Source organism: Oryzias latipes, chromosome 17 (assembly GCF_053564925.1).
Source record: "Oryzias latipes strain Hd-rR chromosome 17, Olatipes_Hd-rR_3.1".
NCBI lineage: Eukaryota > Metazoa > Chordata > Actinopteri > Beloniformes > Adrianichthyidae > Oryzias > Oryzias latipes.
The window spans coordinates 29,176,830-29,191,666 of record NC_136253.1 but is presented as its reverse complement, the minus strand read 5'-3'; the positions used below and the strand labels follow the sequence as shown (position 1 = coordinate 29,191,666).

Sequence of the window (14,837 nt, the reverse complement as noted above, 5' to 3'; positions counted from 1 at the left end):
ATTGAAGGATGTAATTGGTCAGTTCATACCTCAAATAACTTAAAGAGAAAAATATCATGAAAAAAGCATGATTGGCAGGTTGTTAAAAAAAATTATCAGAGCAAGAAAAGTTTGTCTGACATATTAAATATGACTGATTAATAGCTGTTTATTTCTCAATAGACATCTTTGGGGTCGGGCTACTGTGTTGGTATTTGGAATGCAAGGGAGGAGGAGAACGTCTGTCCAGTTCTCCTATACAGTCAATTATAACACCCACAGGGTTTTTCCAACTTCATATTTTTTCGTCTGCTCCTGGTTCATTTTAATTTGGATTAAAAACAATACTCAGATGTAACATTAATCTTCATTTTCTTTATAATTATGCTTCTAGAACATGCTAGAAATGCCAAAAACAGTTTTTTTTATAAGTGTATACTTTAAAACACTTGATTCTCATCACTTCATCACAACTATTCAAAATTATTTTATGAACACAATGACTAAAATGGCTGGAGCCTCTGCTCTGAACAGCAGGGAGACAAGTCAGCCACTAGAGGCGGCACAAGCAAAGACACACAGATCAATACTGTAAGGGAAGGAAAAGAAAGGAATCAATGAGGAAAGCAACACAAAAAGTGAATGTTCAGTTCTTTTAAGGTAAAGGAATGAATGGGAGTATAGCTACAGTGATCATATTAGCTGCTGACAGCAGAGAGAAAGCTTCTCATCTTGCGTGAGATAGAAGGAGAGATAAAGAGGAAGGCAGTGGAAGAGAAGGTGGAGTGGAGCCCCACGCTGCCCATCCTCACACTTCTTTCTGCAGCTGTGTGAGGCTGAGATTTGCTCAACACGGAGAGGGAAGGAGAGAGAGAGAGAGAGAGAGAGAGAGAGAGAGAGAGAGAGAGAGAGAGCGCACATCTGAGTCTCGTGGAAGCAGCAGGGAAACGTACCACTTGCCAGAGAAATCTACGCACTCGCGTGGAGCCACACAGGGAGGCTGAGTGGCGCATAGGACGTCCGCGCAACGCCGCAAAGAGAGTGACCACAGCAGCAGCAGCCAGGGGAAGAAACTGCCCTAGACAGATTTCAAAGCCGTCAGCTGGTCACCCAGAGCAGGTGAGTGAACTTGAGAAGAGTGTGGTGTTTGGCAGGTGAGCTCGGCTTGATCCACACGCAGAAAGGTGGGATCCTCTTGTCTTGTTTTCCCAGCTGATGGACAGTTTTGACTTTGAGTTCCAGCGCCCCCCCCCCCCCCCCCCCCCCCCAGTTTTGATGTGCGCGTCATTTGCCAGGTGCCGCGCATTACAATTATCTAGCCAGGTGGTTAACCGGGAAAGCTCAGTATCAATCAAGCCCTTATCATGCTGAGCAGAGAGGACCACAACAATAGTTGCTTAACGACCCTCTTTTGTTTGCCTCGGAGGCGGCGTGCGCGTGAATGTGAGGCTCAGCTGTGCTGCTGAAACGGTTTGTCAAAACAGGTGAAATGTGCCTGAATAGCTGCCACTTGAGCGATTTAATACAGGTCATTATGGGATATCGCTTTTTGAGAAGATAAACTAGTGTGCTTGATACCTGTGCATGGCAGTCTGTCCTACCTTTAGTTTATGACAAGAATTATACTTTAATATGACATTTTTTTTCTTAAATAAACAAAGTATTGGATTCCATTTTTTTGTCTTTACTTCAGTCAAAAGGCTTTAAGTAAACTGGTCAGGCTGTTTTTCAGGACACATTTTCGTTGGCAAGTTTTTTTTTTATTTTTTCTGTCCTCTCAGTTTATTTAAATTAAATGTAACAATAACATCATGGTAATTGTGGAGGTTAACTATTCATATATATTTTACTGAAGATAAATAATAACACATTTCAGTTTTACAGTCTTTTTATTTATTAAACACTATAGCAGTTTAAATGAACAATACATTGGCATCAGATAACAATACTCTGTGACAATTTCGAAGGGACACACAGTGGTGTGCACTGTTGTCCCAGAGCAAGAAGACAGTTTCTTCCTTTCTTTGGGCACTCCTGCTTCTTCTCCAAATACATGCTTTATAGGTTGATTAGTGACTTTGTTGTCCCATAGGAGTGTGTGTATGTGTGGCCTTGCAAAGTGCTGGCAAACTGTCAGGGTGCACTCTACCTTTGATCTGAAGCTGGGATGGGCTGCAGTGATGGGGTTAAACCTGTCACCCTGTTCTGGCAAAAGTGAGAATAGAAGATGACAAAAATAACAGTGTTTTTCACCATTTGATCTGAACTTGCAAGACCAGGGCACAGAATACTTATGTTATAATTCAAAAGTTTGCTAAAACCACTTAATATACATTTATGAATACAATTTAGCACATACATTTTATTCAAAATGAATTACAAATGAGAAATGCGAAATATCAAAGTAAACATATTCGCAGTGAAACGTTTTCGTGATAAATTGTTTCAGCTTAAACTTTTTCCTTTTTTTTGAATAAATTCTGCATGTCTTGATGGAAGCTGACCTCTCATTAAATCTTTTCGCGGCAGCACTGAAGCTTTTGCTTCACATCTTTGTGTAGCCTTTAAGCCTCTTTCCTGGGATAACTGCGCTTTAAATGCTTGGCAAACTGATGTTCAAAAAGTTGGAGTCTCTTTGTTCTTTGTGTATATGTTGAATGATATGCATGCCATACCCCACATATTTTGTCATCCGTCTGTATGTGTCTCCATTACTCTTTCAGTCCCTATTCCTATCTATCACAACCTCCCCCATGTTATCCTGTGAAGGTTATTGCCATATATTGAGTTGGTTTAATTTGTCAATGTCGGCCAGACATATTGTCCATGGTCACGACAGGAGAACAGGTTGGAGATGCAATTCACTGAGGTAATAGCATAATATTGAAAGCTTTTGTGATTGTAAGCAGGACTGCATTATCAGAGAAAGATGGTCTGGATAATGACAGAAATGGACAGTAGGGAAGAAGAAAAGAAAAGGAGAATTTGTAATTTCATGTAAACATGGAAGCTGAGCGGTTGATTTCTGTGGAAAAGCTTGGGGTTGTTTGTCTCTGCATTTATCATTTTTCACACAGAGTTTGGCTTTCCTTCTCTCCCATGTGGGACCAGTGTCATTAAGCTGAAACGCCAAATCTGACTCTCACTTTCCTGCTGCTTTCTCATACTGGGGGCTCTGTACTCCCTTTTTTCCTATCTCTAACTGGCTCTTTATCTCTTTATTACTCACACTGTCATTCCCTGTCACACATATTCAAACTCCCATGAACACACACACGAGGATGAATTATCATTAAACGTGAAAAAGCATTTGTGAAAACTGCTTGGCGTAACACATCTGTCGTATACTAATTATAAAATACTGTTGCACACAAAATGTGTAATTAAAAGTCTAATTAAAACACTGTTGTAATGCTTGTATTAGACTTTCCTTTTCTGAGTGTGTCAAAAGATGATTGTCTCTTTCAGGAGGGTCTCTGAATTTGGAACATTTAACATGAACTTTGCTCCAGATTCATGAACACATAATGAACAAATATGAACACACAACAACGGTGGCATCTCAGTAACTCGAGCCGATGCAAAGCTATGTAAATGTCTCCTGACATTGCCCACCCATTTTTATTTGTTGAGACTCAGTTTGGCTGGGAGGTTGTGTTTAATTGACACAGTGTGTTGCAAATGCAAATCTGTACATGTTGCTGAAAGAGTAGGTGGCATTAGTTAAACGTTGTTTGCACAGTAACAGGATTATTTTGACCAATATTCTTTTCCCCGTTCCCAACTCATGCACATTTATCCGTGAACCAATGAACAGCTGAAAAAATTACAATTGTCTGTGTGGAAATGAATAATTTATATAATACTCAGGTTTTGAGGAATTATATTTTCCTCCACGCAAGTTCTAATTGTGCTAGCTAAACTACCATCATTACTTATTGTTATGAGGACGGTTAAGTATGGACACATCTATTTTTAATTATCAACTGCATCATCCATCAAATACACTGATTTAAACATAGTAGTAAAGAACAATTAGGGACATAAATCCTTAACCGTTAACTTACTTATGTCTACCACTGCAGCAGTTTTCTTCCTTGTCTGCAAAATAATAGCCCAACATAAGTCAAAATCCTGTTTGATAGGCTCACATTCATACTATTTAACTAGACATGTCAAGTACAGCATTTACATGTAAATACTTTTTTAGGAGTTGTAAGAATCCTGTAGTTTATTTTTTAATAATTTGTGGGTTTTCTTTTCTTCTCTTAAATTTTTAAACTATTTTCTAAGAGTTTTGTTTTGCTTGCTTTTAATAAACGGTATTTTCCTTCTTGGGTTTTCTCCTTTATTTACCACGTACACCGTGAGATTAGTCTTTATCTGTGTCTCACACAAGTAATCCAGCTCAAACGGCAAGCCGACGTGCAAGATGTATGCATCCAACGCATTTTCATGCCAGATGAATTTATACATTAGCATATTATTGAAATAAATGTGAATATTTTTGTATTGAATCTTAATGGATTTTATTCATATCAGTTGTTCAGATATGCTGTTTGCTTGGTTGTAGTTACTGTTGAAATAAATATTACAGTGGCACAGTTTTAAGTTTATATTCAAGTTTATATTTTTCTGCTTGTGTTCTTTCTTGCCTAGCTTTGCACTATCAGTTTCCAATGTGAACTGACCAGAACTCTGAAATGTACCGCATGCACTAACAAATGCCACAACTAGAATAAAGATGAGTCACATGCAGCCCGTTCACAGAGGGAAAAAGGAACGGGGATTCCATTTCTTCCATCCTATTTTCAAACTTTGGGCATTGAGCAAAAAAAGCTGTTCTCTATATTTCATAAGAAAAATCTTTACTGTTTTCAAATTGCAAACCCTTGAATGGAAATGTTGATTGGTGTGTACTTTGTACCCGTTATTATTCAAAGTGCTTTGGGGAGTGGTGATGACGCTTAACCAAACGCACCAGAAGGAACTTTGGCTTTGGTGTCTCATCCAAAGACACTTGAAGATGTGACTTAGAGTTGCAAGGAAAATGTGTTCCAAGTCTTGAAAAGATGGTTTCGTGAATTTCCCAAATGCAGGAGATAAGAAGCAAACCTGATTACTTAATAATAAAAAAAATTCCCAAATGCAGGAGATCAGAGGCAAACCTGATTACTTAATAAGAAAAAATAAATAAATAAAAAAAAAAACATAAAGGAACACTACAAAACAACAATAAACTAAAACATGAAAAAAGCTAGGCGTAAACAGAGACGTAACTGGAGAAGGATAAAGGGAAGCATAGATCAAAAATGGTACAACTCAAATTACAATTTAAATACAGAGAGGATGATGGTTAACATCACAATACAGAACCAAAAAAAAACATGATAAAAGAACCTAAACACAAACTGAACTATGAAAAATAAAACAAAACCAAGAAGATTAAGCTTAAAGTCAAATCCAGTGGTTAGCGCTCTTGCCTCACAACAACAGGGTTCAAGTCCCGGCTGGGGGACATGAAGAACACAACATCAATGGGGGACTTTTCTGTGTGGAGTTTGCATGTTGTCCCTGTGCATGTGTGGGTTTTCTCCGGGGACTCCGGCTTCCTCCCACCGTCCAAAAACATGCTTCATAGGTTGATTGGTCACACCAAATTGGATGATTCGTTTCTTATTTTGCTATTAATTTGCCCAAAGACAAAGTACAGTTTGAGTTAATCAAGTTTTAGCATTTAGGGCCTTTTTTTCATTTGAATAAAAAACATATTTGCGCTTTATAAATGATGTAATTATATCTCCCTTACTACAAGGATATTCTAAGACCACACACTTAATGAAAAAGATGAACATCACATTAAAATCCTCAAATTCAGTGAATATGGTTTAAAAATATTTAAAGAATATGGTAAAGGTCACAGCATACAAACAACCTCTAACTGACATTAAAAAATAAAGCCTTTTTAAGAAAATTCTACAGTATTTAAACCTGCTTTACATCTTGTGTTCATCAGAACCAGACAGCTTGTTCCCAGAAAACAGGAGGGTTGCGCCGATTATGCTGATCTCATCAAGGCACTTGTCATTCTTATTGTGTTGTTTTAGATGCTAGGCAGTGTGTGGGCATCTAGTATGAAATAAAAAAAAATAAAAAAAGGCAAATGCACTGATGGATTAGCAAGTTTGCAGTATTTGCTGGCAGAGGATGCCTGATCCAGCAAGAGGCTGTTGGTTCCACATATGCAGCTGCTGAATGGTGTAGAGTGACAGTGCTGAGTGTGGGTAAAACAAGAATCGATAACAAGTTGTCCAAGTGAGCAGCTCTCTGCTACATTCTGAAAGTCTAACCAGGGTCTTTTATATTTTCAACCTAATTTGATGCCTTCTGCTTTAACCACTCAATTAAATGTGCTGTTAAAGTTGTCGGAAGTGCTTTAAACGAATTGCACAGTTCATCACAAGGGATTTATAGAAGCAGGACAGCAGCAAGGAGTGGGTTTTAAGCCTTGCTGCATTTTTTTACTTTTTTTTTGTTTTACTGTGTGTTAAACAGCAAGTGAAGAGAGAGAAAATGGCAGAGCTGATAGGATCATAAAGTTCTGGGAGAAATGTGGACTGCCCACTTGAAATAATGTGGGTAAGATGGAGTGCTTTCCAGTTGAGTGGAGTGGAAAGGGGATCTTATTCCTCTTCTTTCCATTCTGCACCTGAAAGGCAAATTTCCCACATGGAATGGCAGAGTTGAACTGATAAGCTCCTGAATTATATTATCAAGAACTGCAGACATGTTCACCTTCATCTTTATTCTCAATTTGTTATATCACAGAGATATTTTTATCATTGCTACTCTGCTGTGAGCAAAATCCCCAGAAGTTCAGAGTTCAACCAAGTGTCCCTGTTCCTGAACTGCTTATATCAGGATTTGTGGGATGTGGTGCATTGTGATGAGCCTACTGCAGCCAGAATGCACCACATTTCCTTTTTTCCCCCCACAAGTGTCTGCCTTAAAAATCCTATGGGAATATGCTTGAGAGGTTTTATTTTTATCCCTGCATCTTCCTGTCCTCCCCAGTATCTAGAGTAACTAGGGAGGCCACATTAATGATCCTCATTAGCTAAGGTGCCTGAATCCAAACTGGAGTTTTTCCACTAGTACATTTGGTGTTTTCTCTCCCTTCCCTCACATTCACTCCATCTTTCCTCACATTCTTTCTTCCCACCCCCTCTCTTCAAAACCAGTTCCACCTCTTTCATCCAAACATTATCTCACTCTTTTTCTACTGCTACTCTTTTTCTTCCACTTTGCTTTCAGTACAGGGGGAAAAAAAATTCAAAGGTCCTCCATTTCTTTTTGACCTCGTCTTCAAACTTATTATTTAAAGACATTTTCTGCTTAGTGCAGACCTAATGGGTACCTGTGTCTTTGTGATTGGTAGGGCATATCTGTGAGCGCATTACTGCATGCATGTCCTGCAGAAAGGGACGTTTTCTCCCACACTGTGAAATAAAAAGCTTAAAGTTCAGGTGTGAGCCTCCTGCAGACACTCTTTAAAGGATGTTTAAATATACAAACAAAGGAGCTCAAGAGATACCCTTAGCTGAGGGCGAAAAAAGCTGTGCATATGTTGCAGTGCTACAGTGGGAAGACATCCTGATGCTTTTTTTTTATTCTTTTCTTCTCTTTTATATGTGTGTGTGTGTGTGTGTAGTGTTTAGGCTGTCACTGAACATCTAGAAGATTATTTAAATCATTTTCACATAAATGTTCCCTAAATCCATCCTCAATATATGAACTATCAACAAATGCAGGTTCTGTGGATTCATTAAAATGCTGCAAAAGGGAAGTTATTTTATCAAACAAAGTTTTAATTTTTTCATTCTTTAGACCACTATAATTTTTTTAAAATATCATTTATATGGAAAATTTCAACAGAACTTGTATACTTAATATAAAAATAACAATAATATATCAATTTTAAATACATTGGCAAATAAGTAAAACAATAAGATATTAGGGCACTACATGATTTGATTAATATGTTAATTTGAATATTGTAAAATTATATTAAATATCTGTACCTTTTATTTATTTATTTTTAATTTTTTTCTCTGCAATCCATCAGCTTTCTACTTAATTAACCTGTCAGTCTGGCAACCTGAAAACAAGCACACCTAAACTGTCAGGCCAGAATAAAAATATCTTACAAAGTTATCGTGGAAGAAAACCTGGCATTTTCTTTTTTAGCTCGTGAGGAAGAGGTAAGGTGTGAAGAAAGTATAAGATGTCTTTTTGATGTTTTAAGCACATCATCCAGTTTGTCAGCGTGGAGGGAGAAGAGAAAAACATGGATGTTGAAAAACAGCCTTGCAGCATGCGCTGTTTTTACACTTTTTGGGGACAAGTCCAGCTCAACTCCTAAAATCATCTAAAAAGACCAGTTTTTGTCAAAAATAGTCTGGTTTTCTGAAACATTGCAAATCCACTACATATTTTTATAATTACACTTTTAATGTTCTGTAAAAGTTAGGTTATCAGCTTGCCAACTCCACATTTGTTACGCACATAAACAGAAAACATGAATTTATCTTACCAATTTATGATCCTTACCAATTAGTCATAAATGCAATTAAAGCACACTGCACTAAATTGCTTTGAACTTTGCCTTTTGCCTGTTAATTAGGTATCCCCGGCCATCTGTCAATCAACATTTTACTATTTTAATGCAAGAAAGAAATTTATGGTGGTTGCTTGTTCTGTATATCTAAGTTAAAATAATTCACATTGTGTTGTATACCATGTCGAGCATCTTATTAGTAGAATCTAAAATATACTAAGAAAGAAAAAGTATTTAATGGACCTTATATATTTTTTTTTGGCCAGAAAATGTACAATATGTGTATAGCTTTGTTCTTTTTCATTGAAAAATAATTCATATATTTGGTTTAAATGTTGGTTTCCAACTTGACTGATTCATCCCTCAGCAGTATATGTGTGTGTGTGTGTGTGTGTGTGTGTGTGGGTGTGTGTGTGTGTGTGTGTGTGTATGTATGTAACACCAAATGATATAAAATACAATTTCTGGCTACTACCACACAGTTTTGTTGAAGTGGGGAGGTATGATGTAACTCGTCTCGGAAGATAACCACTGTGACTGAAAAGAAACTTGTCTCAGCACCTCAGTCAAAAAAACAAAATGTCTTGCTTCCACCGTAATGCGGGATGACTTTATCATTACTTTATCTCAATCAGTACATATAGAAGAGAGATGAAACATGTCCAATTTACTTTCACTGGATTTGCATGTAATAGAGGCTCTAACTGAAAAAAACAATCAGACACTTGCTGAATGTAAGCGTTGTGCTGTTTTTTGTTTGGGATTTTTTTTTTCTTTTATACACAATTTACCATTTTTAGCTATTACATCTGTGGCTCTTGGGAAAATTTGTGGCAGCAGTTAAGACAAACTAAAGAGCATGCTCATTGTTTAGCTGTGCAGAGCTGGCAGATGTTTCTATTGTTCACTGCCAGCAGTGTATTCATTTTTCTCCTCACATTCAATTTTATTTTAATTGAGAGGCATTCATCAGAACTGATTTAGGATTTCCTCAACGTATTATCCACTATATTTAAAACTCCCACTGTCTGCCACAATTCTGATTAAAAAACTGAGCAAATTTCAGGCCATCTAATATTCTTGGTTCTGAAAAAGTTATACTAAATGCAATCGTCTTTCTTCACTCCCATCATTCTTTTTAAAATTTGAGTAGTTTTGGGTGACAGGTGACACCCTCTGATTCCAGGTCACTATATGATTGCTGTTCTGTAATATGCTTTCTGTTTTGCGGTGGGGCAACCTATCCTCATGATACACAGAAATACAGATGAACAGAAAGAGATTTACAGCATAAAAACTTTCAGCTGTTAATTGTTCTGCAGTTACAAGTGTACATTCGTCCAGCTTTGTGATCCCTGTAACCTTATTTAAATTAAAACATTCATTGCATTCCAAAACATTAGCATTTAATAATAAAACGCAAAGAAAGTATTTACCATAGAGGTTAGTTTGTCCATTTCGAGAGGTACTCTTGTGCCTGGGGAAGAATAGTAAATTGGTATTGTGAGTGCAGCCAGAAAGGCCAAGCAAGTCTTTTTGTATTTTTGACACCATTTGATACAAATGCTGTACTGTTAGGAACCCATTTTATCTGTATCTGGCTTGTTAACACAGCAACAGAATAAAACAGAGATGTCCCTCAAATTATACTTTCATCAGATACACATACATACACTTACAGACAAGTTTTAGCACATTCCCCATATTTACCAGTCACTGTGGGTTCAAAAAGAACATTTGTGCTAAATACAGCTCCAAAATACATTTTTAAAATTATTCTATTTAATGTATTTTTTCAACTACAAATTGCTCTGAAGTAAGTCGCAGCATCCAAAAAAATGCACAATGAGGAAGAAAAATCAAACATAAGTCATTCCGGAGTATAAGTTGCACTTTTGGGAGAAAGTGTGATGCTTTTGTTCTGAACAACTCTGCCAAGCCCAGCGTAATGCTGCTCTTACACCGAACGTGATTCCTGCATCAAATTTGCCACTGCTGAGATTTTTTACACCCTTGATTGATGCATGTCAAATTTGACGCTAAATGCTTGTCCAAAAAAGTGTTCATAAACATTGCACTCTAGATTTGAGTGGGAGGAACTTATTGTTAAAATTTATAGCCTTATCTCTACATGGAAGCATTGAATTTATGTCTCATTTACAATGCATGGAAGACATGGATTATGACGATGATGAGGTTTATTTTTTTGGAAGTGCTCCAGCAAAGGTCGATAAGCAAATGTCCATATCTGGGATCAAAATAAAAGCAAGAGTAATATTGTCTCAATGCAAATAGGAAAAATATCAGGAGAAAGAATGTAGAGAGTTTTCCTCCATGTTTGTTTTGGACGGCACTTCTTTATCTGTGTTACTCTCAGTAGCAAATACTGATACACACCTACAGTGCCCTCTAGTGGTTGTTAATACCTGGCCGTGTTCCTCGTCTCTGCTCCTGCTCTTTCACCTGGCTGTGGATCCTGTCTCCTGCTTGACTCGCGCCCCCGGCCGTCCTCCCAACACCTGGATGAAGCTCGTCATGCTGGACTTTAAACATGTAGTTGTAGAGTTAGATAAGTTAGTTTTTCTCTATGAGTTCTGGTAAATCTCCTGCCCGTCCTGGGGGGAGGATCCCTCCTTCATGTGGGCACCCCTGAGTTTTCTTTGTTTTTTCTGGAATCCGTTTTTTTTAGGAGTTTTTCCTTACCACGAAGGAGGGTCTAAGGGCAGGGATGTCCAGTTTAGTTTAGTCAGTTTGTTGGTTCAATTTAGTGTTTTTCTATTGAATTATATGTATTCATGATCCTTTTGATTTTATGTTTTACTTTTTCAATTACCAATACGAAGCCCATAGAGACGACTGTTGTTGTGAATTTGGGCTATAGAAATAAAATTGAATTAAACTGAATTGAATTAGTGGAACAATTATGAATATGCCAAACTATGCCAAAAAATTCTGTCTAAAAATTTAGACAGGCAAAATTATACTTCTTGAGCACAGCAGGCACAATTTTTACCAGAAAAATACTGTGGCTACCTGTGGTGCCTGCTGTGCCACTCCCTATAATCTCCCACAGCTGATTAGAGTTTGAGTACCTCTAACACCAGGGAATCCAAATGCCCAGTAGAATAAATGAGCTAAGTGGAAACAGGATCATTTTGCCAGCATTTTGATGGAAGAGCTACAGAGCCAAAGATACATTCTCAAATTCAATAATGTATGAGGTGGCTGTGGTGCAGAGGTAGAATAGTCACCCTCTGATCAGAGGATCACAGGTTTGGTTCCAGCTCTGCTCAGCCATATGTCAAAGTGTCCTTGAGCAATACACACAATATTTCTCTTTGGCTGGAGCTGCTTAGTTTGTGTTCGCATAGCATCTCTGCCACTATCAGTGCATGAAAGTTGGTATAAATGAGACTGGGACTGTAAAACGCTTTGGACCTTGATAAAGCTAGAAAAATAATATACAAATAGACCTCATTTATAAATATCCAATTATATGGAAGGATATTTAGTTGGAAAAAAAACATAAAACCTTAAAGGTTTTTCCAGATTTTCTGTATACTGTTGATTTTTCTTACATTTGCAGTTCTACATCTATTTTGAGTATTTTGTCTTATAAACTAAAAGATATTCAGACTTTTAATATAAATATATGTACTTAAAGTCCCACACCGATCATCTTTTGATCTGTTTTTTAAGCATTCCCAGTGGTCTTTTAATTATGATTATGCTGTTTCTAACCCCAATCAAAAACCCTGTGTCGTTTTCTAGGACATAGTTTCTGTGGAGCAACAAGAGTTCCTTAGAAATTCGCCTCTGAGGTGAGACTGTTGGCGCAGAGTAAGCCTGCCTTCATTTCCCATCATCGCTTTGTTTACACTTTCTCTCTCACTATTTACATCCCCTCACCCCCCCAACCTAACATAACTGGTACAACAAAAATGACGTGCAATTTTGGAGCTATCCAGCTGTACAGTTTTGAGTTCGATGCCAGCTCAGAAGAGGAAAACAAAGCGCACACGGACCTAGTCGTCTATAAGTGGATGCTTCAGAATGGAGTGGAGCAGGTAGCTTGCAGTTTGCCGTTGTAGGTCCTACGTCAAACCTACAAGCTTTTTCCAACAGCGTTTGTTTGTCTGCTCCTGTTCACAACGATTTGAGTAAATAATAAATCAAATATATTTTGAAGTTTAATTTTCTTCATATTTGTCCTACATGATGATAAAAATGCCATAAAAAGATGTTCAAATCACCACAACACAATTTCTATCAGTGGTTCTTTAAACTTGCATTAAAAATAGTAATAGCGTACTTTCTGTTGTGGCGTTCTATAAATAAAATAATTTTTTTGACACCGTCATCCTGACAACTACTTAATATTTAGGATGTACCCATTTGTAAACAGCTGAATGCAGATATACCTATGTAGATGTAGTTTTACCTCTGTGGCAATTAAATTGTTGTACCCTTAATTATTGAAGGGGTATCCGAACACTAACTGTTTGAAACAAAATTACTTCCTGACAGCTACAGGGTCACAAGGCAGTATGTACTGCTGTGCTGCTGATTAAATTCACCCTATAATTAAGCAGACATTATTGATTCCCTGTGGAGAAATGGAGAGAGTGTGTGCGAGGGGGAGACTCTCTGTGTCCCAGTGCTTCCTGTAGCCCCTGCAGCGCTGGGCCAGTCAGATATGCGTAATTTGGGAAATGAGCAGAAGTCAATTCCGCTTAAACAGACAGTAGTGGTTGGACATATCGATGTTCTATGTATTGTAGAGTGCCAGCATTTTCCTCCTTCCACTCTCCCACTGTGTAATTGACAAATTGATCAAAGGGCATGAGAATTTGTTTCCCAGGAAAATACTGTTTGAGTTTAACACAATGTGTAAGAATTCAAAGCTAAACAATTATTAAAAGCTGGAAGATCTGATGTCAGCTGGTGAAAAGTTGACCAATCATTGGATCTCAAAGCTTATGCCACCATCTTGGAGTGCACACACATTAATTACAGTAAGGATAAAAGGATAGTTAATCAGTATAGTCATTGGTAGTTTTAAATTTGGAGATGTCGAAGTGTTTGTGTGAAAGCTTGTCTCTTTAAACCCGCTTTTCTTTTCTTTTTTTTCACATCAGTACTGACGGGCAGGGCACGCACCACTCATTACTCACAGACACATCAGAGAACAGCAAAACACAGGAAACTGGTTTACTTTTTGCATATCGTAATTATGCCACCGGAGTTGTGAGAGTTTGGGAATGTGTCAGCGCTGTCAGGTTCTTTTTTAAAGAGTCACGGTAAAATCAATGGCTAGAAAAAAAAATATATATATATATATATAGCACATTGCCCCAGTCGTGGATTACTGTCAAATTGGTTCTCAAACTGTCCACACCCCTGCAAACTAGAGAGGGTTATTTTGGGAATTCAGGCTTACAATTGAAAAAATAAATCTCCATTTTGTGTGTAGTAGCATGGCAGGTTAAGGCACTCTTGGTAAGTAGATTTAACATGACCTCATGAACTTGTGACTATATCATATTTATATATTGGAACCAATATATTATACATATTAATCAGAGGATGCGGGTGTAAAAAAAAGACTAAAGGTCATCAATATATTTATTTTGTCTTTTTTTTATCAAAGAAGAATTTATTTATAGAGCAAATTTTAATTCACTCTATCCGGGCTTAGATGCTGAAGGACTATCTCCTGTCTTATTCATGAAGACAAAAAGCCATGCGATGCCATCTATAAATAACTGGATTTCAGGTAACAAACCTACAGAGATGTGGCCTGTATGTACAGTATAAAAAATTGAGCAGTCAAGTGAATAGAAATGTAGCCTCACCTGTTTAATTTGGTCTTGATTAAAGATTTGTCCCCAACTAACAATGTTAAACAGGAAGCTAAAGGCAGCGGAGCAGAACTTGGCAGCGGTTAAGAAGTGCATTCCAACAGAGGTGATTGGATTTCTCATCTAAACAGACCCCAGTTCTGGTATAACCATTTTACACCTGTTGTACACTGTGTTCAATGAAGTGGTAATAAAGAGCTGGCAGACTCCAACTAAAATGATCATTCTGTCTGTCCTCCCATGTAATTGCTGAGTTGGCTCAGTCAATTAAAATAAGTTATCAGCTTTGTCACAGGATTGCATTGTTTTCCGAAAAATTGTCATTTATAAAATAACGTAATGGCTGACCACTGACTGCTTTTTAGAACAGAATGCCTGTA

The 14,837-nt window shown here is 37.5% G+C and overlaps 1 protein-coding gene across 6 annotated transcripts in view; it reads left to right on the top strand.

Moving 5' to 3' along the window:
• Positions 1–785: 785 nt before the first annotated feature.
• Positions 786–14,837, top strand: part of tnr (tenascin R (restrictin, janusin)) — a 138,914-nt gene continuing 124,862 nt past the window's right edge. For 4 of the 6 annotated variants that reach the window (XM_078935139.1, XM_004079342.5, XM_011486829.4 and 1 more), the window contains exon 1: positions 786–1,098. The gene's annotated coding sequence lies outside the window, so the exon portion shown is untranslated. The remainder of the gene's footprint in view (positions 1,099–14,837) is intronic. The other 2 variants (XM_078935138.1, XM_023965028.2) reach the window with 1 other exon arrangement.